Source organism: Dendrobates tinctorius, unplaced genomic scaffold (assembly GCF_039654945.1).
Source record: "Dendrobates tinctorius isolate UK_male_01 unplaced genomic scaffold, ASM3965494v1 ptg000140l, whole genome shotgun sequence".
In the NCBI taxonomy this organism is placed as follows: domain Eukaryota; kingdom Metazoa; phylum Chordata; class Amphibia; order Anura; family Dendrobatidae; genus Dendrobates; species Dendrobates tinctorius.
In genome coordinates, this window is record NW_027361808.1 from 738,913 (window position 1) to 764,000 (window position 25,088).

At 44.5% G+C, this 25,088-nt stretch overlaps 1 protein-coding gene and 1 pseudogene across 1 annotated transcript in view; both read left to right on the forward strand.

Moving 5' to 3' along the window:
* Positions 1-25,088, forward strand: part of SMOC2 (SPARC related modular calcium binding 2) — a 792,053-nt gene that overhangs the window by 323,171 nt on the left and 443,794 nt on the right. The gene's annotated exons all lie outside the window — the stretch shown is intronic.
* On the forward strand, positions 21,539-23,076 carry LOC141048994 (serine/arginine-rich splicing factor 9 pseudogene; annotated as a pseudogene).

Genomic DNA, 25,088 nt, shown 5'->3' on the forward strand with positions numbered 1-25,088 from the left:
GAAGGATATGTAGTCTTGCAGTTTCTTGATGGGAGATATGTGTTACTGAGGCATTTAGCCTTGGTTATGTAAAATCCCAAAAAAGCCGTCTACAGCACAATTAGTGCTGAGAGGTTTAATAGGGCATAGCAAGGGTTTGTATTTTTAAGAGCAGTCAGAAAGAGAGAAACCGGTCTGTCTGCTCTCATATCTCCAATTAGGAATCACAAGGCCCTATATAAAGCAGCTAAGCTGTTTTATTGCTATCTGTGTGTTCAAGGTGGAAAGACCTTGGGTGTGCTACTCATATCCTGCTAGAGTCTGAGAGATGAAAATTAACCTGAAAAGGCTGAACCGCTCTGCATCTTGTACTGCGGTATGGACTATTTTTTTTGTTTTTGTTTGACTTCATGCTGGAGGTTTATGAACAATTAATAAACCTTCCTGTTGCATCAAGAAACTTTGTATGTGTGTGACTGCTACTGCCTGAAAGCAAATTAATCCCTACTGTATACAGTAAATATATATAGTATTTTTCGGAATATAAGATGCAATGGTTCATAAGACGCACCTAGGTTTTAGAGGATGAAAATAGAAAAAAAATTGAAAATGTGGTCATGATACACTGTTATGGGGGGGATCTACTGCTCACACTGTTATATAGGTAATGTCTCCCAATTTTTTTACTAATGTTCCCCATTGTGGTATATATGATTCCCATCTTGGTAAATATGCCCCTTGTCTTGATATATACCGTATGTCCCCATCCAGGTATATATGATCCCCATCCTGATGTATATGTCCTCCTCTGGGTATATATGGCCCCTATCTAGGTATACATGGCACCCATCCAGGTATACATGGCACCCCATCCTGGTATATATAGCACCCCATCCAGGTATACATGACCTCCCATCCAGGTATACATGGCCCCCATCCTGCTATATATGGCTTCCATCACGCCGCACACATAAAAAACTAAACAATTCTACTCACCTTCCCTCTGCTCTCTCGCAGTGTGACATCCTGTTCTGATGCCAGCTGCTGACTTCAGCATGTAAGCATCGCAAGATGTCACTGCCATGCACCCCCACATGCCGACATCAGCTGCCGGAATATTCACTGCTCCTCACGCCAGCGGCTGCAGTTACCACGTGTGACCACTATTAATGAGAATGAATATTCACTGTTCTTCATTTCCATAGTCCTGCCCACCTCTTGGTGTCAGCTTCAGTGCATAGAGGTGGGCGGAACTATGGGCATGGGGAGCAGTGAATAATAATTTTCCTTAATAGCGGACACACGTGATCGCCTAGCCGCTGCAGGAACGGAGGCTGCGGCTACCACGTATACCCGCTATTAAAGAGAATTAATATTCACTGCTCCACATGCGCATTGTCCCTCCCACCTCTGCACTGAAGCTAGCGCAGAGAGGTAGGAGGGACTATGGTCGTGGAGAGCAGTGAATATTTTTGATTGGAGCCCCAGACTGAGTAAGATTGACAGTCTTCTTGTGTTTCTTCCATTTTCTAATAATTGCGCCAACAGTTGTTGCATTCTCACCAAACTGCTTGCTTATTGTCCTGTAGCACATCTCAACCTTGTGCAGATATGTAATTGTGTCCCTAGTGTGCTTAGACAGCTCTTTGGTCTTTGCCATGGTGCAGAGGTTGGAGTGAGATTGATTGAGTGTGAGAACAGGTGTCTTTTATACATATAACACATTCAAACAGGTGCAATTAATACAGGTAATGAGTGCAGAGTAGGAGGGCTTCTTAAAGACAACCTAACAGGTCTGTGAGAGATAGAATTCTTGCTGGTTGGTAGGTGATCAAATACTTAATTCATGCAATAAAGCATTTAGACATGGAAGAAAAGGCTTAATAGCTCAACAGACAAGGGAACCAACCACGGAGCAACAGGTAAACAGATCGAATCCCCAAACCAAGCCATGACAGTGGCATGACATTCACAATCTATTCCAGACAAATTTACGCTCCAAAATTAAATAGTGCTCTTTCTTTTCCAAGCCCAAGTTTTTGACCACATGTGGGATATCATCGCATTTGGGAGAAATTCCGTTTCCTCCCATTATCTATTGGGAAAATTACAAAGCAACATTTTAGCTGAAAGAAACATAATTTTCACATTTTAAAAAGTTCTGTGAAGTACCGATGGATTAACACACCCCTAGATGAATTCCTTGATGCATCTAGTTTTCAAAATGCGGTTGTGGAGACATGGTGGTCAGCGGGTGCTCTAGTCCACTGGCTTGAGGACACATGGTCCAGGGATCATCCCAGGGAATGCCCACTCTCTTTTTACTGTGGGCATAATACTACTTGGAAAACACAGGGTGAGGTTAAAACAGTGTGGCAATACTTTATTGAACCACGAACAGACAATAGCACATAGAACAGTCCCAGCAAAATACCCAAGAGAGTGCAAAATTAGAGTCTCACCCTCACACTGACTCACCCGGATTAAAGCAGCTGTGAATTCCAGGGTCAACTACCCCCACCTATGGCATGCACACAGAGGTGGTAAGGAAGCTGAGTTCATTGAGGTATGAGGCTAGGTGACTGGAGTGTCACAACCTGGCTTTTTGGAAGATCTCCATTGAACCAGGTGACTGGGGGGTCCCAATCCTGGCTTTCCCAAACATATCCATGGGGCTCACGTGACCAGGTGTCCAAATCCTAGCTTCCCAAAATGTATACATGGGATCAGTTGATTGTCAAAGGAAGAGATCTGTATTCTTTCAACTGTGGTCATGGTTTTCTAAGCACACATCCTGTAGAATATCAAATCGGTGTCCCTCAGGATGTAGCCATGATGTCTTGGCTACAGTCCTGTAGAGTGTTCCTGGCTGTGGTTTTGTAAAGATTCTCTGGTTCTTTGGATCTCTTATTCCAGAGGCATATCCCCTTTTTATAGTTCACAACTGTTGCCCTTCAAGCAGTCATCCAGAGGTTAAAGGTCATGTCACACTAAGCGAGATCGCTAGCGATATCGCTTAAGCGACACCGATATTATGACGCAGCAGCAACATCGTCAACGATGTCGCTGTGTGTGACATGTAGCTGCGATGTGGCCCCTGCTGCGATGTCGCTGATAGTGCACGAACGTCCTGGACCGTATTTTAAGAGGAAGGCGTGATGAGATTAACTTGCATTGTTTGAGCACTTAATCAATATACATCATTTTATTACTCTGTTTTGCAAGTCAGCCACACAATGGTCAATCAACATATTATCAAACATCTATTATTCAATTACCATATGTCTTTATCCCTCAAAGATAGCAGACAATGAGCTTGCAGCAAACAGCAACTCCAGAGTCACATTCAGGCTAGTACGAACAATAGTCTGTGTTTCTTGACCAACCAAAGAAGGACACATAAATTTAAAAGTCAACATAAAGATACCGTAACAACCTATGTCTCCTGGCCTATTGAATTTATGTGTGGATAATTAAGATTAAATGCTATGTCGTCACAGCGGACACTTCGTGTTTCTGCTGTTTGGTTTTCCTGTGATTCTGCAAATGAGACGTTGTGTCTGCAATCTTTTTCAGACATATTTCCACTCCAAACACCAAATGTCACTTCTTCCCTTTGGAGCTTGGCCATGTGTCAAAGCACAACTTTTTGACTACATACAGTCAAAGGCAGGGCTACAATTTTGTTTCTGGTGTCCTTCGACAGCTCTTTGGTCTTCACCATAGTGGAGTTTGGAGTGTGACTGTTTGAGGTTGTGGACAGGTGTCTTTTATACTGATAACAAATTCAAACAGGTGCCATTACTACAGGTTATGAGTGGAGAACAGATGAGCCTCTTAAAGAAGAAGTTACAGGTCTGTGAGAGCCAGAAATCTTGCATGGTTTTAGGTGACCAAATACTTATTTTCCACTGCAATTTGCAAAATAAATCTTGCTAAATCAGACAGGTGATTTTCTGGATGTGTTTTCTCATTTTGACTCATAGTTGTGGTCTACCTATTATGTCAATTACAGGCGTCTCATTTTTTCGGAGAACTTGCAGGAAATTCCCACACAGCAATGGCATAAAGTGAGACTAGGGACTTTTTTTTTTTTTAAGTGGCGGAGGAATACAGTGCGGAAGGATACCTACCTTCCGTCATTGGATTCCTGCAGCCCGTAGAGAACGGCAGCAACAGCTGATGCTGCAGTTCTCTACCCAAGATCGTCGTGGGACACACTCGTGGACTGCTTCGGATCGTGGGTGAGTAATTTTGTGGTTTGTTATGTTAATATTTATTCCGTAAAAGACAATGGCTTCGGGGAACAATGTGACAAGTATTGGTAAGTATGTTACTCTATGTTATATGTACTGTATGTCTATGTATGTATTGTATGAATGTATTGTATGTAGTATGTATGTAGTATATATGTGGTATGTATGTAGCATGTAGTATGTATGTAGTATGAATGTAGCATGCATGTAGCATGCAGTATGTATGTAGCATGCATGTAGTATATATGTAGTATGTATGTAGCATGTAGTATGTATGTAGCATGCATGTAGTATATATGTAGTATGTATGTAGCATATATGTAGTATGTATGTAGTATGTATGTAGCATGCATGTAGTATATATGTAGTATGTATGTAGCATATATGTAGTATGTATGTAGCATGTAGTATATATGTAGTATGCATGTTGCATGCATGTAGTATATATGTAGTATGCATGTTGCATGCATGTAGTATATATGTAGTATGTATGTTGCATGTAGTATATATGTAGTATGTATGTTGCATGTAGTATATATGTAGTATGCATGTTGCATGCATGTAGTATATATGTAGTATGTATGTTGCATGTAGTATATATGTAGTATGTGTGTTGCATGTAGTATATATGTAGTATGAATGTAGCATGTATGTAGTATGAATGTAGCATGTATGTAGTATGCATGTTGTATGTATGTAGCATGTAATTTTTTTTTTTTTTTTTACATTCAACACATTAGCCGGATGATGGGACTACTACTGTCCCATCATTGGCTAATGTGTCAATCACTGTCATGGTAGCAGGCATCGCCCGATGGGACTTGTAGTCCCATCGGACGATGCCTGCACAGACCCCCGAATCCTGCACAGCCCCCCGGCAGGCCGGCACAGCCCCCCGGAGCCTGCACAGCCCCCCGGCAGGCCGGCACAGCCCACCGGAGCCTGCACAGCCCCCCTGGCAGGCCGGCACAGCCCCCCGGCAGGCCGGCACAGACCACCGGAGCCTACACAGACCCCCTGGCAGGCCGGCACAGCCCCCCGAAAGGCCCATACAGACCCCAGAGAGGCTGTACAAGGGAAAAACAGGATTTTTCTTATTCCGATACCGGAAGTCCCATAGACTTGAATGGGACTTCCGATATCGGAATCGGCGATACCGATACTTTTTTTTAAGATCGGCCGATCCATTCCGATCCGATTCTTTGAAGTATCGGACGGTATCGCTCAACTCTACTAAGGGGTAAAAAATGGGTCATTGTCCATCTGTACTATGAAGCCCTGTCTAATCAACCTTGCTGCATGTCATTGCATCTGTGCATAATGTATAGCTGCATAAAATTCAGAATTCATCCAATTGCTTCTGTCTTCAATCTTCAGTCATGTCATTAACCCCTTTCTGACATTGGACGTACTATCCCGTCCATGTGCCCTGGGCCTTAATGCCTATGGACGAGATAATGCGTAATACGCGATCAACCATGCTCACGGGGGGAGCGCAGCTAGTCGCGGCCGGGTGTCAGCTGATTATCACAGCTGACACCCGGCACTATGTGCCAGGAGTGCTCCCGGCACATTAACCCCTGGCACACTGCGATCAAACATGATCGCAGTGTTTCGGTGGCATAGGGAAGCATCGGGCAGGAAGGGGGCTCCCTGCGTGCTTCCCTGAGACCCTCAGAACAGCGCGATGTGATCGCTTTACGGGGACCTCCTCCCTGCAGGCCCCCGGATCCATGGTGGCCGCGGGGTCCTTCCGGGTCCTGCAGGGAGGTGGCTTCTCAGTGCCTGCTGAGAGCAGGTGCTGAGGAGCCTGCTGCACTTCCTGTCAGATCGCTGACACTATATAGTGATGACCCACCCTGGGACAATGTAAAAAAGTGAAAAAAAAAAAATTAACCTGTAAAATTAATTTTAAAAAAATTCCTAAATAAAGAAAAATATATTCCCCAATAAATAAATTTCTTTATTTAAAAAAAAAGTACATATATTTAGTATCGCCGTATCTGTAACAACCCGCACTATAACACTGTCCTACTAGTTAACCCCTTTAGTGAACCCCTTAAAAAAAAGGCAAAAAAACTGCTTTATCATCATACTGACGAACAAAAAGTGGAATAACGCGTGATCTAAAAGATGGATATAAATAAGCATGGTACATTTGAAAACTTCATCTTGTCCTGCAAAAAACGAGCCACCATATAGCGCCATCAGCGAAAAAATAAAAAAGTTATAGCTCGCAGAATAAAGCGATGCAAAAATAATTATTTTTATATAAAATTGTTTTTATTGTATAAAAGTGCCAAAACATAAAAAAAGATATAAATGAGGTATCGCTGTAATCGTACAGACCCAAAGAATAAAACTGCTTTATCAATTTTATGACACGTAGAATGATATAAACGCCCCCCCCAAATAAATTCATGAAATGCTGGTTTTTGTTCATTCTGCCTCCCAAAAATCGTAATAAAAAGCAAACAAAAAATGTCATGTGCCCGATAATGGTACCAATAAAAATATCAACTCGTTCTGCAAAAAAATAAGACCTCACATGACTCTGTGGGCCAAAATATGGAAAAATTATAGCTCTCAAAATGTGGTGATGCAAAAACTATTTTTTGCAATAAAAAGTGTCTTTTTAGCGTGTGACAGCTACCAAACATAAAAACCCACTATAAATTTGAAATCAAACCCCCCTTTATCATGTCATTAGTTAGGGAAAAATATTAAAATAAAAAAAGGTATTTATTTCCATTTTCCCATTAGGATTAGGGCTAGGGTTAGGGATAGGGCTTAGGGTTAGGGGTGTGTTGGGGTTAGGGTTGGAGATAGAATTGGGGCGTTTCACTGTTTAGGCACATCAGGGGCTCTCCAAACGAGATATAGTGTCTGATTTCAATTCCAGCTAATTCTGCATTGAAAAAGTTAAGCGGTGCTCCTTCTCTTCCGAGCTCTGCCATGTGCCAAAACAGTGGTTTACCCCCAGATATGGGGTATCAGTGTACCCAGGACAAATTGCACCATAATCACTTTTTGGTTCCAATTTCTTCTGCTACCCTTTTAAAAATAAAAAATTGGGGGCGAAAATATCATTTTTGTGGAAAAAAAATTATTTTTTATTTTTATGGCTTTATGTTAAAATCTTCTGTGAAGCTCTTTACCACACATCTAGATAAGTTCCTTGGGGGGTTTAGTTTTCAAAAGGGGGTCACTTGTGGGGGGGTTGTCACTGTTTAGGCACACCAGGGTCTCTAAACGCAACATGGGTGTCCGATCTCGATTCCAGCCAATATTGCGTTGAAAAAGTCCAACGGCGCTCCTTTCCTTCTGTGCTCTGCCATGCACCGAAACAGTGGTTCCTCCCCACATATGGGGTATCAGTGTACTTAGCAAAAATTGCACAATTACTTTTAGGGTCCAATTTCTCCTGTTACCCTTGGGAAAATAAAAAAAATTGGACATGAAATAATTTTTTTGTGAAAAAATTAAATGTTCATTTTTTTTAAACATTCAAGTAATTCCTGTGAAATACCTGAAGGGTTAATAAACTTCTTGAATGTGGTTTTGAGCACTTTAAGGGGTGCAGTTTTTATAGTGGTATCACTTTTGTGTATTTTCTATCATATAGACCCCTCAAAGTGGCTTCAAATGTAATGTGGTCCCTAAAAAAATGGTGTTGTAAAAATGAGAAATCGCTGGTTAACGTTTAACCCTTATAACTTCCTAACAAAAAAAACTTGGTTCCAAAATTGTGCTGATGTAAAGTAGACATGTGGGAAATGTTACTTGTTAAGCATTTTGTGTGTTATATCTCTTTGATTCAGGCTAAGTGCACACGTACCGGAACTCTCGCGGAAATTACCGCGAGAATTCCGGAATTCCAGTCCGCGGGAAAATCGCATTTTAAATTCCCGTGATTTTCCCGTGGAAAAACTAGCATTTTGCAAGCATAATTAGCTTGCAAAATGCTAGCGTTTTCCAAGCGATCTGTAGCATCACTTGGAGAACTGATTGACAGGTTGGTCACACTCGTCAAACATAGTGCGGCATCAGTAGTAAAAGATAGAATGTAAAAAAATAAATAAAAAACGGTGTTATTCTCACCCTCCGACGTCCCGCGCAGCCGTTCCCAGTAATCCTTTGCGAAAATGCCCGCGATGACGTCAGTTCTCGCGGGATCGCGACGTCTCGTGGTAATTCGCGATGACGTCGCACGAATGACCGTGAGACTTCGCGATCCCGCGAGAAGGGACGTCATCGCGAGCATTTTCGCAAAGGACTACTGGGAACGAGAGCGTGGAGAGAAGCGGGAAGGCTGCGCGGGACGTCGGAGGGTGAGAATAACAATATTTTTTATTTTAAATTCTATTTTTTACAGGGATATGGTACCCAAAGCCTGGAGGACAGTCTCCTCTCCTCCGGACCATGGGTACCATCCGCAATTGTTCTGCTTACTTTCCGCATGGTGTGCACAGCCACATGCGGAAAGTAAGCGGAACAATGCATTCCTATGGGTGCGGGATCGCCGCGATTCCGCAAATTAATGAGCATGCTGCGGTTTTTACCGCGAAGCGATTCCGCCGCGGTAAAAACCGCAGCATTAGCACAGCATTGCGGAATCCCATAGGAATGCATGGGATGCTTATTTTTCGCGTTTTCGCGGCAAAATCGCGCGGTTAAAACCGCCGCAGAAACGCGAAAAAAACGCCACGTGTGAACTCAGCCTTAAGGGCATGAAAATTCAAAGTTGAAAAATTGCGAGATTTTCAACATTTTTGCCAAATTTCTGTTTTTTTCACAAATAAACGCAAGTCATATCAAAGAAATTTTACAACTACCATGAAGTACAATATGTCACAAGAAAACAGTGTCAGAATCACCGGTATCCATGGAAGCGTTCCGAGTTATTACCTCATAAAGCAGGGGTGGGGAACCTTTTTCCATCCGGGGGCCTTTTGGAAATTTCTACCATCATTCGAGGACCACACAAAAATGATCACCTTGAAAATTACCCTGGTATATTTAGTCAAATAATTAATTACTGTAACTCACCCTTAATGTGACGGCTGGTGCTGCTTCTCCATCACTGGGGGCTATATATACATCACAGGTGGTAGGACATACAGTACTCAGGGAGGATATACAGCACTTTTGGAGTAAATGCAGCACTGGGAAATATACACATCACTTGGGGGACACATACAGCTGTGGGGGGATATATAGCACTGGGGGGGACAGGGATCGTTGGGGAGGCTCATAGATCACCGGGGGGGACAGATCACAGAGGGGTGACATGAAGATCACAGGGGTGGGGCAGAGAGATCACAGGGGTGCATATAGCTGGGGGGCACATAGCTTTGGGTGACAGATCACAGGGGGCACATGTGTGCACAAACATCACAGGGGGTACATAGCAGGGGGCACATAGATAACAGGGGGTACAAAGCTGGGGGCACAGAAATCAGGGGGGCATATAGCTAGGGGGCACAGATCACGGGAAAAAAATTCACAGGAGGCACATAGATCACAGGGGACACAAAGTTGGGAGCCAAAGATATCAGAGGGGTGCACATAGCTGGGGGCACAGAGATCACGGGGGGCATATAGCTGGAGGGCACAGATCACAGGAGGCATAGATATCACATGGGGAAACAGCTGGGGGGCACATAGATGGAGGGCACAGAGATAACAGGGGGCATATAGCTGGGGTGGCACAGATCACAGGGGGCACATAGCTGGAGGGCACAGATCACAGGGGGTATATATAGGTGGGGGGGCTCAGATCAAATTAAAAATATATAAGGTATAATCCCAGCTATCTGGGTAGGGACAATGGTGCCCACCATGCAGGTAAGGGTCCTCAGGCAGGATTCTGGCTTTTCAGGTCAGGTTCTCCCCACAGGCTGGAGGATGTAACAGTATTCACAAGATAATGTCTTCCTACAGGGGTGAATGAAAGGGAATCCTGCATGTGTGATGGGGGGCTCCCACCAGCGCTAGAAGGACAACTTTCAAAGTAACACTTGTTCGGATTTCGCCCCCCACCTCCAGCCCAGCCTGACCCCCATTCACCACAGAAAATAAAGGTACGTGGACAGCGGTGGGAACCGACACACCATTGTGCGCTCCCACAAGAAACCGGCAGAAAGTTGACCTTTTCAGAAGTCTGAATGGAGCCGTGGAAGGGGGAGGACAGCACAACAAAGGTGGTCAGTCACCTACTTGGCAGCACTGGAGCCCTGCTGACCTACAGGATGTAGCAGAGCTGCGTCTATGAGGGCAGCAGAGCCAGGTTTGGCATTTGGCATAGCTGCAGGTAACAGACACACAATCAGATGCTAGCAGTCATCAGAACACTGATGTGTCTGCTACCACCAAGCTGGATTCAGCCTCAGAACAATGGACGGGGTCTGGATCTGTGCACGCAGGAGCCTCCTCTGGTCCCGGGCACAGGAGACTGCACCCCCCGAGCCCGGGACCGGTGCTAGCCCCTGGCAGGTTGCACAAAGTTTCCCAGGATTACTCCATCCCTCCGGCTCTGCTGCATCTGTGGGAACCAAGCCGGCTCTCACTTACCCTTTGAGCAGCTCCCACATGGCTGGGGGAAGTGCGGCTCTAGCTGGAGGAGGTGAAGTTCCGGGCTCACATGGACCGGGAGATGGCAGCTCGCACTGCAGTGATCGCAGCACTACATCGGCTGAGGAGAGCGGAGGAGAGCACTTGGGGGTTAAAGGGCTGGCAGTTGACAGGATACAGCTGCCCCCCGAGCATTGGGGACTCCAGGGACCTGCCCGTGGGCCACATGAAAAACCTCTGCGGGCTGCAGGAGGCCCCTGGGCCGGAGGTTCCCCACCCCTGTCATAAAGGGACAGTGGTCAGAATTGTAAAAAATTGGCCCGGCAATTAACGTGCAAAGCACCCTTGGTGGTTAAGGGGTTAATAAACATTAATGATTCAGTGCTATTGTAAGTCATGCATGCCTATGCAATCACACTGCCTCCACCATGTTTTATAGGGGATGTAATGTGGTTTGGAGACTTCTCAATACTTCTCTTGATTCTGGTAGAGGTTAATCATAGTTTGTCTGTCCAAAGAAGGCTTTTCCAAAACTGGGCTGGCTTCTTTAGATTTTTTTGGCAAAGTTTGATCTGGCCTTTTTGTTTTAAGGCTGAATAATGGTTTGCACATTGCTCTCTCAAAATATTCTCTTTATGGTAGACTTAGATACTGAAATACCTACTTCCTGGAGAGTGTGCTTCACTTGGCTGAATTTTTGCTGGGGTTTTTCTTCACCATGGAAAGGATTCTGCTATTATCCATCACTGTTGTTTTCAATGGACTCCTAGGTCTTCTTGAGTTCCCAAGCTCAACAGTGTGCTCTTTTTTTGAAGAATGTACCAAACTGTTGATTTGGTCACATCTAACATAAGATCAACTGCTTCTTAAAAGTTTTTATTTTTATTTTATTTTAATTATTTATTGTCAATAAAAAATTATCTAAAAAATTGTATTAAAACTATTAAAAATGGCTTAAAAACTGTGTTTCTCATCTTCCGTGTGTTTATGGTCACTATTTTATATATTGGCTGTGGTGGTAAGAAGCAGTTGATCTTAGGAATAATCTGGTTTATATTTTATGAAGTTTATTTTAATAGCAGTACCACTCTTTGCTCCCCTCCTAAAACAAAAATAAAGAAGATAGTTTGTTACAATAATAATAATATTTTTGACATATTTCTTTGATAATTTTTCATAACAATTCTTTTATAACAACCATAAGACCATATATTTAACAGGATAGTGTCATGAAAAAGCAGTTTATAGAACCTTCGATCCACAGGCACTGATACCAGTGAGACGGTGGCGCTCAACATTAGTCACAAGAGAAAACACTGAAACCAGCAAATACATGGGTTCTACTACCGTGAAAGTCGGGTGACAATGGGTTTATAAAGCATTTTTTCTGCAGTGATAGTCTGGATATTTTAGCAATGTTTCTGCTGCATTTTTCATGGAAATTTTTACATCATTATGTTTGTAAGATTTTTATGTACATTTTAGCAAGTGTTTTGGACTATTTTCTTGTTTTATCATGCTATTTATGTGAAATTCCGCCAAAAATGTTGGCCCCTCCCCCAGTGATGACCATTATGACATCACATGTAAACAGAACACACCCATAATTGCTAATGTAAGGGGCTATAAATTCCCTGCTCCTATGGCTGATGTAATATCCCTGAGGAAGGTGCCAGGAAGGGCGCCGAAACGCGTAGGAGGAAATAAAGGAGTACACTGCTACAACATCTTGCATCCCAGGTGATTTGTGAATCTCGGCAGCGCGGACTGCAACACACCCTGCCTCCCACAACTTTCTGAAGGTTTTTCCACGTGCGAGTGGTTGGTGGAGGTCCTGCAGCAGCTGATTCTGTGATATGCTCTCAAGCCAGTTGTGGGTTACACAACTGGAATAGGTGAGTGGAACTGTATTATACCGCTCATACTTCTAGTGTCACTAGTGATAGGGCACTATTGCGCCTCTTGTTCCCCCCACCATTTTTTAATTCAGATAGTCATACCATATGAAATACCGTAGTCATTAAATAACAGTTCCCTCATGTCTACTTTACATCAGCACAATTGTTAAAATATCTTTTTATTTTGTTGGGATGCGAGTAGGTTTAAAACTGTGGCAGTAATTTTTATTTTTTTAGGGACTTATTCAGTTTTGAAGTGACTTTGATGAACCTATATGTCATAAAATCCCCAAAATTGACACCATTTTACAGTTGTGCTCAAAAGTTTACATACCCCAGCAGAATTTTTTCTTTCTTGGCCTTTTTTTCATAGATTATGAATGATAACGCCAAAACTTTTTGTTCACTCATGGTTAGTGGTTGGGTGAAGCCATTTATTGCCAAACTACTGTGTTTTCTCTTTTTAAATCATAATGACAACCCAAAAATTCTAAATGACCCTGATCAAGAGCATACAAACCCTGGTGATTTTGGCCTGGTAACATGCACAAAAGTTGGCACAAATGGGTTTGAATGGCTACTAAACATCCTCACCTGTGACCTGTTTGCTTGTAATCAGTGTGTGTGCATAAAAGCTGAGTGAGTTCATAGGATCCAGAAAGACTCTTGTATCTTTCATCCAGCCATTGACATTTCTCGATTATGAGTCATGGGGAAAGCAAAAGAATTGTCAATGGATCTACGGGAAAAGGTAGATGAACTGTATAAAACAGGAAAGAGATACAAAAAGATATCCAAGGAATTGATAATGCCAGTCAGCAGCATTCGAACAGTGATTAATAAATGGAAAATCAGGGACTCTATAAAAACAAAACCACGGTCAGGTAGACCAACAAAAATTTAATTAACAACTGCCAGGAAAATTGTTCAGGATGCAAAGAAAAGCCCACAAATAACAGCAGCTGAATTACTGGACTCTCCGAAAACTAGTGGTGAGGCTGTTTCAAGATGCACAATAAGGAGGCACTTGAAGAAAAATGGGCTACATGGTCGAGTTACCAGAAGAAAGCCATTACTGCATAAATGCCACAAACTATCTTGCCTACAATACGCAAAACAGCACAGAAACTAGCCTCAAAACTTCTGAAACAAGGTAATTTCAAGTGATGAGACCAAAATTGAACTTTTTGGCCCAAACCATAAACATCAACAAGGCCTATGATGAAAGGAACACCATTCCTACTGTAAAGCACAGAGGTGAATCACTGATGTTTTGGGGTTGTGTGAGCTACAAAGGCACAGGAAACTTGGTCAAAGTTGAAGGAAAGATGAATGCAGCATGTTATCAGCAAATACTAGAGGCAAATTTTCAATTATCAGCCCAGAAGCTGTGCATGGGAAGTACTTGGACATTCCAACATGACAACGATCCAAAACAAGGCCAAGCCGGCCTGTCATTGGCTACAGCAGAACATAGTGAAAGTTCTGGAGTGACAATCTCAGTCTCCTGACGTCAATATCATTGAGCCACTCTGGGGAGATCTCTTGCTAATTTCTGAGCAGGTCACTATGCCCGGCAGTCTTTAGGGCCGTTATTTGGCTGTGAATTACAATGGCAGACATCAAGACCACACAATCATGATCTCAGGATGCCAGTGGGGTAAAGGAGGGAGCACCCACACTCTGTTAGCCATTTACATACCACAATCACTATTGACAGCAGCATCTAAGGGGTTAAAAATCCATGGCTGGTGCCAACACCAATCAAGCCTGATAAAGCAAGGTGTCAGCTGTAATTTACAGTCGACAGCCGATGCATTTACTCCAGTCGGGGATTGTCTGATATGTGAGGTCAGTAAAAAGACGTATTGGTGGTCAAGAAGGGGTTAAGTATTTAATGAGTTTAGCCCTCTAATACAGTTGATATATGGGCCCTTGGTTTCAAATATTTTAGGCAGTCAGCTAACCGGTTCTAATCCATCCCCTATGAAGGAAACAATGAATTTATGAAGCACTTTAGACTTTTGGACTGGCCAGGCTTCCTTAGCTCAAGTGGTATGATGTCTCATGCCAACTTGCAACCTCTGAAACATGGATAACACTACTGGCTGGAGTGTGCTGAGTTATTCCACTATTCACTCCCAAGCAAGGACCTCCAGACTCTATCTGGAATACAACAGACATCACATCGTCAAAACGTCAGAAGTGCAAGCCTACTGCATTTAACTACAGTACTTTTTTGGCTGCATCATTTTATGTGAGGAGGACTACATACACGGGTAGATTGGAGGACACCTAACATCACTATGAGTTGTGTGTTCTTTTAGCACTTACTTCCATTTAGTATAGACATACATCCATAATTGGCTTTTGTATAACATATCATTTTGTTACCCTATGATTTGTTTTATCTGAATGATACCTGCTTGAGTAAGAACACATATTATTCTCTTTGCTATGCATTTGCAATGGACATCGCATGAACTCTGCATTTTTATCCATAGTAAAGTTAATTATTCTATTTTTCTTTCATTATTTTTCCCAGTCCTGAAGCATAGTAATGACTGAGTATTTTTTAAAGTATAAAATAATTTAACATATAAGTTAAAGGCCATAAATATAAACAAGTGAAATGTCAAAATTTATTTTTTGGTCGATACGCCACACTTAAATGCAACTAAAATTAATAAAATATTGTGTTTACCTCAAATAAGATCCACTAAAAACTATAGCTCTGCATGCAAAAAAAACAAGCCCTCAAACAGCTTCATCAACAGAAAAAAATTACAAAGTTATAGGCTCAGAAAATGGCAACACACACCAGTTTTTTCTCTATTACTCTGTGCCAATAAATTAATAAGAATGTTTTTCATCACTATAATTCCACTGTCCTGGAATGTCATGCTACAGGCCATCGCTACAATGAATATCATACAAAACAAAACTGTTATCACTATTTCACCTGAATTGTCATTTTTATCCAATTTTTTTCAAGTAAATGGTGTCATTCTGAACATTAAAGTAAAAACTTTGAGCCTTAGTCACATTGATCAAGAACATTTGGAAGGCCCAACTATGTTTAGACTGGAATAGTGGATGTAGAAGTAGTGCAGCACCTACCTGTAGAAGTGTTGCTGAGAAGAGTTGAGCGAAACGGGTCGGTCATATTCAAAAGTCGGCGACTTTCGCTGAAGTTGGGTTTCATGAAACAAAACCCGACCATAGCGTGAGGTCGGCCACGAGGTCGGCGACCAGAGCGCCAAAGTCGCGTTTCAAAAGATACTTCCAGCACCTTTTTTCAGCCAATGATGGAGGACCCACACTGTGGGCAATGCGATGACATAGGCATCGGTCACCACCATCTTTGAGAAGGGCATGCAAGTGATAGGCTGGCTTTGTGTGGCGTCAAAGGGGCTATAAAAGGGCGTGAACGCCGACCGCCATCTTACTTCTGCCGATCTTAGCATTAGGGAGAGGTTGCTGCTGCTGATTCAGAATAAGGGAGATCGTTAGGCAGGGAAGAAGAACCAAAAAACTGCTTCTGCTGTTAGCGATTTCCACTTACAACACAACACTTTGTGTGCAGTGACAGGGGTGGCTCTATTTTTGTGCATCAGCTCTGTTGGTTATTAGGCTGCCTTATAAGGCTCACTGATAGCTGCATTGCTGTTTGCACACTGCTGTGCAAACTGCTTTTTTAAAAGCAAAAATACTTTTCTTCCTCTTTTCTGCACAGTTACCAAGCGTTCATTTTTAAACCCTTTTGTGTGTGCAACAGTCCTGCTTACTAGGCTGCCTGCGTCCATACTTGGACTGAGAGCATCATTGTCAGCGTTCTCAAATCTCTAGTGAGATCCAAATTCTCACCAATCCTATAGACACCCTCCACCTTGTCATACACCATCCAATTTCAGCCTGTTACATTGAGGTGTAATCTCTCCTGGGCCTGAGACAATAGTTCTGCATCCTCAAATCTATAGTGAGATTCAAAATCTCACCAATCCTATAGACACCCTCCACCTTGTCATACACCATCCAATTTCAGCCTGTTACATTGAGGTGTAATCTCTACTGGGCCTGAGACAATAGTTCAGCGTCCTCAAATCTATAGTGAGATTCAAATTCTCACCAATCCTATAGACACCCTCCATCTTGTCATACACCATCCAATTTTAGCCTGTTACATTGAGGTGTAATCTCTACTGGACCTGAGACAATAGTTCTGCGTCTTCAAATCTATAGTGAGATTCAAATTCTCACCAATAGTAGATACACCTTCTACCTTGCTTTACAGTACCATATAGCTGGTGGTATTTTGGGTACATTTTCACAAAAATGAGGAAGTATGGTGGAAGACGCCATGGAAGTGGGCGGGGGTTGCCAGCTGGTCCCAATGGTGGTGGTGTTGCATCTGTTGGTAGTGGCAAAAGCACAATAGCACCTAAGGCAGGAGGTGTTGAGCCTCCATCATCGTCTGGCTCCACAAGGCCTCAAAGGCTCTCTTTTCTGGGAGTAGGTAAACCACTTTTAAAGCCGGAGTTTCAGGAACAAGTTTTGGCTTACATTGCTGACACAGCCTCCAGCTCTCTCGCCTCCTCTTCTGAAGTTTCAAAAAATAAAAGCACTGAGTCGTCAGTGGAGGCTCCTGGTCAGGAACTACACCTTTCCTTGTGTCCTTCACCCCTACCAAAAGTGAAGAATGTGGCAGGCCTCACTACCGATTACTCCATGGAGCTCTTTTCACATACCATGCCTGGGTTAGCAAGTCAAATCATGAATTCCCCAGTCCAAGACGAATCTGACATGGAGTGCACTGATGCACAGCCACTGCTAGATTTTTCTGTTTGTACATTCACTCAGAGCACTACATTGTCCTCGCAGTGTACTGAGGCAGAATCAGACCCTGATGAAACTCAGGTGCCCCTTCCCGCATACTATACCACCTTACATGGTGACACAGAGGAAGGTGCACATGAAATTGAAGAGGAGATGATGGATGACCCACTTGTTGACCCAGATTGGCATCCATTGGGGGAAGAAGGTGCCACTGCCAATAGCTCAGAAGAGGAGGAGAAGGATCCGCAGCAGGCAACGACATCGCAACAGCTGTTATCTGGCATGACCGTAGCAGTCCAAAAACGTGTTACAAAAAACAAAAGAGTTGCAGGACAGCTTGGCCAGACAGTCAAATTAGCACAGCATGCAAGATCTCAAAATGTCTTCCATAGTAAGAAGAGTGCAGTGTGGCACTTTTTTGAACAAAATCCTAATGATCAGGCAAAAGTGATCTGTAAGAAGTGCGCAAAGACCTTTAGCCGAGGGAAAAATCTGAGAAATTTGTATACCAGTTGCATGCTTAGACATTTAACCACCATGCACTTGCAAGCGTGGATGGACTACCAAACCTCACGTACCACATGTGCACCTGCTCTGAATGAAGGTAGTCAGCAACGCTACATCGCTTCCCCCACTGTAAGCCCACCGGTTAGCACACCACCAGCAGCAAATGTCGAGGTGTCGTCGCAAGGGCAAAGCAGTCATGGAATCACAATGTTATTGCTACGAAAGACTGAATCTAGGCCATCAGCAACACCACCAACACCATCACGATCACCAACCCTCTCTCAGTCCGCCATGTCCACCGCTAGTTCCACCATATGCAGCTCTCAAGTCCAGCTCACCCTACCAGAGACTCTGAGTAGGACAAGAAAGTACTCATCCTCTCATCCACGTACACTGGCTTTGAATGCCCACATTGCCAAACTAATCTCGTTAGAGATGATGCCCTACCGGTTGGTTGAAAGCAAAGCTTTCCGCGAGCTCATGGCCTATGCAGTACCATGCTATGACCTACCCAGTCGGCACTTCTTTTCGCGAAAAGCCAACACAGCCCTCCATGTGCATGTGAAAGACCGCATTGTCCATGCACTCAAGCAATCAGTGAGTGGAAAGGTGCACCTCACAACAGATGCATGGTCCAAAAGGCATGGCCAGGGCCGTTACGTGTCCATCACTGTGCACTGGGTTAATGTGGTGGATGCAGGGTCCACAGGTGACAGCGGTGGGACAGTGCTGCCTAGCCCACGGTATAGGAAACAGTTGGCTGTAGGCAGTCATCCCTCCTCCTCCTCCTCCAGAAGCGAAAGCTCGTCCACAGAGGACAGTCGCACAAGCACTCCATCCGCAGCTGCCAGTGTTGCACACGAGTTGTCCCACTATCGAACAGCTAGTGGTAAGCGTCAGCAGGCTGTGTTGAAGATGATGTGTTTGGGCGACAACAGACACACCACGGAGGTACTGGCCGACTACTTGCAGCAACAAACTGAGTCATGGCTGGGCAGTCTACATCTTGAGGCAGGCAAGGTAGTTAGTGATAACGGACGGAATTTTGTGGCAGCCATAGCCCTTTCAAAACTCAGACACACACCTTGCCTGGTTCACACCTTGAACCTGGTGGTGCAGTGCTTCCTCAAAAATTATCCAGCGTTAACACCCCTGCTCCATAAGGTGCGAAGGGGTGGGGCTGGGATTAGGGTTAGGGGTGTGTTGGGGTTAGGGTTGGAGCAAGAAATTAGGGGGTTCCACTATTTACGATCTTTGGGGGTCTAAAAATTGGGGTCTAAAAAATCACTTTTGTGGAAATAAAAAAGACTTTTTATTTTCACGGCTCTGCGTTTATAAACTTTTGTGAAGCGCTTGGGGGTTGAAAGTGCTCACCACACATCTAGATAAGTTCCTTAGGGGGTTTAATTTCCAAAATGGGGTCACTTGTGGGGGGTTTCCACTGTTTAGGCCCATCAGGGGCTCTGCAAACGCAACATGATGCCCGCAGACCATTCCATCAAAGTCTGCATTCCAAAATGGCACTCCTTCCCTTCCGAGCTCTCCCATGCGCCCAAACAGTGGTTCCCCCCCACATATGGGGTATCGGCGTACTCAGGACAAATCGCACAACAACTGTGCGGGTATGATTTCTCCTGTTACCCTTGTAAAAATAAAAATTTTGGGGCGAAAAAATCATTTTTGTGGAAAAAAAATGGATTTTTTATTTTCACGGCTCTACGTTATAAACTTCTGTGAAGCACTTGAAGGTTCAAAGTGCTCAACACACATCTAGATAAGTTCCTTAATGGGTCTAGTTTCCAAAATGGGGTCACTAGTTGGGGGTTTCCACTGTTCAGGCCCATCAGGGGCTCTGCAAACGCAACATGATGCCTGCAGACCATTCCATTAAAGTCTGCATTCCAAAATGGCACTCCTTCCCTTCCAAGCTCTCCCATGCACCCAAACAGTGGTTCCCCTCCACATATGGGGTATCGGCGTACTCAGGACAAATCACACAACAACTGTGCGGGTATGATTTCTCCTGTTACCCTTGTAAAAATAAAAATTTGGGAGTGAAAAGATCATTTTTGTGGAAAAAAAATAGATTTCTATATTTTCACGGCTCTACGTTATTAACTTCTGTGAAGCACTTGAAGGTTCAAAGTGCTCACCACACATCTAGATAAGTTCCCTAATGGGTCTAGTTTCCAAAATGGGGTCACTTGTTGGAGTTTTCCACTGTTTAGGCACATTAAGGGCTCTCCGAACGCAACATGGCATCCGATCTCAATTCCAGCCAATTCTGCGTTGAAAAAGTCAAACGGCGCTCCATCCCTTGCGAGCTCTGCCGTGTGCTGAAAAAGTGGTTTACCCCCACATATGGGGTATCTGCGTATTCAGGAGAAATTGTACAACAAATTTTGTGGTTGATTTTCTCTTTTAACACTTGTGAAAATGAAAAAAATTGGTTCTGAATTAAATTTTTTGCAAAAAAAAAGTTAAATGTTAATTTTTTCCTTCCACATTGCTTTAGTTCCTGTGAAGCACTTAAAGGGTTAATAAACTTCTTGAATGTGGTTTTGAGCACCTTGAGGGGTCTATTGTTTAGAATGGTGCCAATTTTGGGTATTTTCTGTCATGTACACCCCTCAAAATGACTTTAAATATGATGTGGTCCCTAAAAAAATGGTTTTGTAAATGTTGTTGTAAAAATGAGAAATCGCTGGTCAACTTTTAACCCTTATAACTTCCTAACAAAAAAAATTTTGCTTCCAAAATTGTGCTGATGTAAAGTAGACATGTGGGAAATGTTATTTATTAAGAAATTTGTGTGACACATCTCTCTGATTTAAGGGCATAAAAATTTAAAGTTTTAAAATTGCAAAATTTTCTAAATTTTTGCCATATTTCCGTTTTTTTCATGAATAAACACAAGACTTATCGAAGAAATTTTACCACTAACATGAAGTACAATATGTCATGAAAAAACAATCTTAGAATCAGCCGGATCCATTAAAGCGTTCCAGAGTTATAACCTCATAAAGGGACAGTGGTCAGAATTGTAAAAATTGGCCTGGTCATTAAGCTGCAAACTGGCTCTGTCGCTAAGGGGTTAAGTAATAAGAATTGATATTTTTGGCATTAAAATGGGCACTGTAGGTGTGTTTCTTGTCCTCCACTCCCTGTCGACCTTTCTTCCCCATTAACTTGCATTGGGTTTCGTGTTTCAGTCGGCCTTCGACTTTTCACGATAATCGGCCGATTTCGTTCGACCTGACTTTTGAGAAAGTCGGGTTTCATGAAACCCGACTCGACCCGAAAAAAGGCAAAGTCGCTCATCTCTATTGCTGAGAAATAACCTAGAATCATGTGTGGCTAGTGTGCCACAGGGCCAGTGTCATAACCCGAAGCCAAAGACCGATTCACACGGCATCAGTCGAGACAGAACAGAGCAATCTCAACATGCAAACTAATCCCCATCCAGTGGAGAATAATGCACAAAATACAATGACTGTTACTAAGAAGGAACATGACCTGGGGGAGGTAAATCATCAGGGATGAGGCCCAGGGACTAATGGACACTGGGTCTTTCATCATCCTGGTCAGCCCAGATATTGTTTCCCCAGAACACCTTTTACCAGGCTGCTAAGTGACCATCCTCCTAGATGGGGTTCAGCACTCTGGGGACGGGTGCATTTATGTTGGCAATTTACCTGTGGATGTGCCGGAGAAGGAGCTGGAGGAGTTCCATCGGTACAGACAGATCCGTACCATGGAGCTGAAGAATCGCTGTTGGGGCATTGCAGCACCGTTCGCCTTCATCAGCTTCCAGGATCCATGGAATGCGGAGGACAACATGGTTGGATGCAATGGATACAAGTTCGGTTCTTGTCGGGTACGTGTGGAGTTTCCCAGGTCAAACCAGGAATCAGGAGTAGGATATGGATGACTCTGCAGGAGAAACAGACACCTGCCTGTTGTGAGTTCATTTTCCCATTCACCATTGAGGTCTGATGAACTCCCTCTTCTGGTGAAGGAAGGTAGTGAGGCTGATTACAAAGCACCTGAGCAGAATGATGATGACTGGGTTACTGGGATTGCTGACTGGATATAAGGCAGCCGACGCCCTTCTGCCTTGCGGGTGATTACTCTGAGGGATTCTTGGAGACCAGTCTGATTCCTGCTCCTCAAAAGCTAAGTTTTCTGCTCTACTTTTTGCATTTGTGTTTTGGTTTTGTTTTGCCTTGTTTTTCTGGATTTCTGTCTTTCCCTGCTGGGTGAGCTGAATTCCTTTTCGCTCAGTCTTCAGATAATACCTGAGTACTGATATAGTCTTTTTGAAGCCTAGCGTCTTCAGGGCTTTTTTCCCTATCAGTCTGTTGGCTCTTGTTTTTGAGAGGGTTTTGGCGGATTGTAGACAGCAGCTTTTCTATTCTGTCCTATTTAGTTAGCTTTGGCCCCATCATTTGCTCAGCCTATCTTTCTATCTGTGTGAGTGTTTTTTCATCTTGCTTCACCGTCATTATATGTTGGGGGCTGCCTATTGCTTTGGGGTCTGCTCTGGGGCAGTTTACATTTCCCTTTCTGTCTTTAGGCTATGTAGTTCTCCGGCTGTGATCGAGGGGTCTAGGGCACCGTAGGAACCCCCCACGGCTACTGCTAGTTGTTGTTGTTAGGTTCAGGGGTCTGCAATCCGATAGCTGCCAACCTCTCTGGTTTTCTGGACTTAGCTAGTATTTCTGTTTTTGCCTCCTATGGTGACTCATTCATAACACCTGCCCCAGCGAACTGAATACAGAGTCCTCATCTCAGGGCCTCCACCATCGGGGAGATGGCAGGATCTGAAAGATAATATTAGAGAAGCTGTTCATGTCTGTTTTGCTAATGTACACAAGGATGGAATGGGGATTGTGGAGTTTATTCACAAGGAAGACATGGAATATGTTTTGAGGAAATTGGATGATACAAAGTTTCGTTCTCATGAAGATGAAACCTCACATCCGTCTGTACTGAAAGAAATGCGGATGGACTGTCCTGATAAGTAAAGAAGGTGGATAGCCAATCTCATAAACTGGAGCCCAGCACTAGCCATGCTGAAAAAGTAGGGGTGGTCTGTGAGGATCTGGCCTTGGACTAAAGACCACTGCACCAATGGTTGTAGAGCAGAATTCATGGCTCTAAGGGATGCAGACGTTTTCCAGCTCAGAGCTGTCTTTTATTAGAGATTTGCTTTCTGTGTTTTATTAGTGACTAGATGGTGACACGATTTTAACGCATCGGGTATTCTAGAATATGAATGTAGCTTATTTATGAAGTTTTAATAATAATGCAATAATGCACCCCCCAATCCTGATATGCATGGTCCTCTCACCCTCCAATCCTGTAATGTATGGTCCTCTCACGCCCCAATCCTGGTATGCATGGTCCTCTCACCCCTCTTTCCCGGTAAGCATTGTCCCCTCACCCCCCTTTCCTGGCATGCAAGGTCCCGTCACCCCCCTTTCCTGGTATGCATGGTCCCGTCACCCCCCTTTCCTGGTATGCATGGTCCCCTCACCTCCCTTTCCTGGTAAGCATGGTCCCCTCACCCCCCTTTCCTGGTATGCATAGTCCCCCTCACCCCCCTTTCCTGGTATGCATGGTCCCCTCACCCCCCATCCTGATATGCATGGTCCCCTCACCCCCCATTCTTGGTATGCATGGTCCCCCTCACCCCCCTTTCCTGGTATGCATGGTCCCCTCACCTCCCTTTCCAGGTATACATGGCCACCCTCACCCCCCTTTCATGGTATGCATGGTCCCCTCACCTCCCTTTCCTGGTATACATGGTCACCATCACCCCCCTATCCTGGTATGCATGGTCACCCTCACCCCCCTATCCTGGTATGCATGGTCACCCTTACCATCCTGGTATGCATGGTCCCCCTCACCCCCTATCCTGGTATGCATGGTCACCCTCACCCCTCTTTCCTGGTATGCATGGTCCCCCTCACCCCCCTTTGCTGGTATGTATGGTCACCCTCACCCCCCTTTCCTGGTATGTGTGGTCACCCTCACCCCCCTTTTCTGGTATGCATGTGTAGGGAGGATGGCCCCCGCAGAGTGTCCGGGTCGGAACCAAGGGGACCACCATCTAGGTTCCTAAGGGAACTGTACCCGGGGAACGGAGGAGGAAGGTGGACGGCTGAGAGTGACAGGACAACAAGGGGAGGGGCGAGTATAAAAGGGGCAGGGAGCACGCAAGGGGGTCAGTTAGCAGAGCGGCAGACATGGAGCAAGAGACTGTGGGGGCGTGAGAGAGCCAGAGTGACAAACAGTGACCAGAGAGGAGACCAGCAGCAGAGGGGAGATTTACAGAGGCCTTCGGGGAGGAGGCACCGAGCTTACCGACAAGAGACTGCCGCTTCACTCCAATCCGGGGTCACGACCTGCCCTCGGTCATCCATGGCCGTTGCCACTGTGCTCCAGCCCATTGCGGCCTGTCCATCCCCGCCCGCAGCCGCCATCACCCCACTGCAGTTGGCAGTTGGGGCCTGCTCCTCGCCAACAGAGAGACTCTTTGCACAGCCCCAGGCCGTGCACATGGCCTACCAACCACCACTCCTTGTAACTGCGACACACCCCTGCTTGGGGACTGGAGTCTCCCTGAACTCGCTAATGAGCGGAACCCCGCTGTCTTTACAGGGGGTTACCTCATCAAACGACTCACTCAGGGCCTGTTGTGCCCCAACCCCTCCTGGGGGCTGGGGCGCCCAAAGACTATGCCAGAGCTTCAGCAGCTGAGCCCAGCGGCTGCGACACCAAAGCAGCTTCATCAGAGACGCCGAGGGACGTCAGGACGGATAAGTGACACTATATGATATAAAGACCCGTAGTCGGCCATACTGCGGCCCTATAGTAACCGGCCTTTGCCGGGTTAGTCGTGTTCTCTTTAATAGTGTTTGGTTGTACTGAGTCCCTGCGTGGACAATTGCTGTTACTTCATTTTGGTTGCTTAGTGTAGCCCTAGCTGTTATGAATGGGTCACCGAGGAGGAAAAAACAAAACAAGCTAAGTC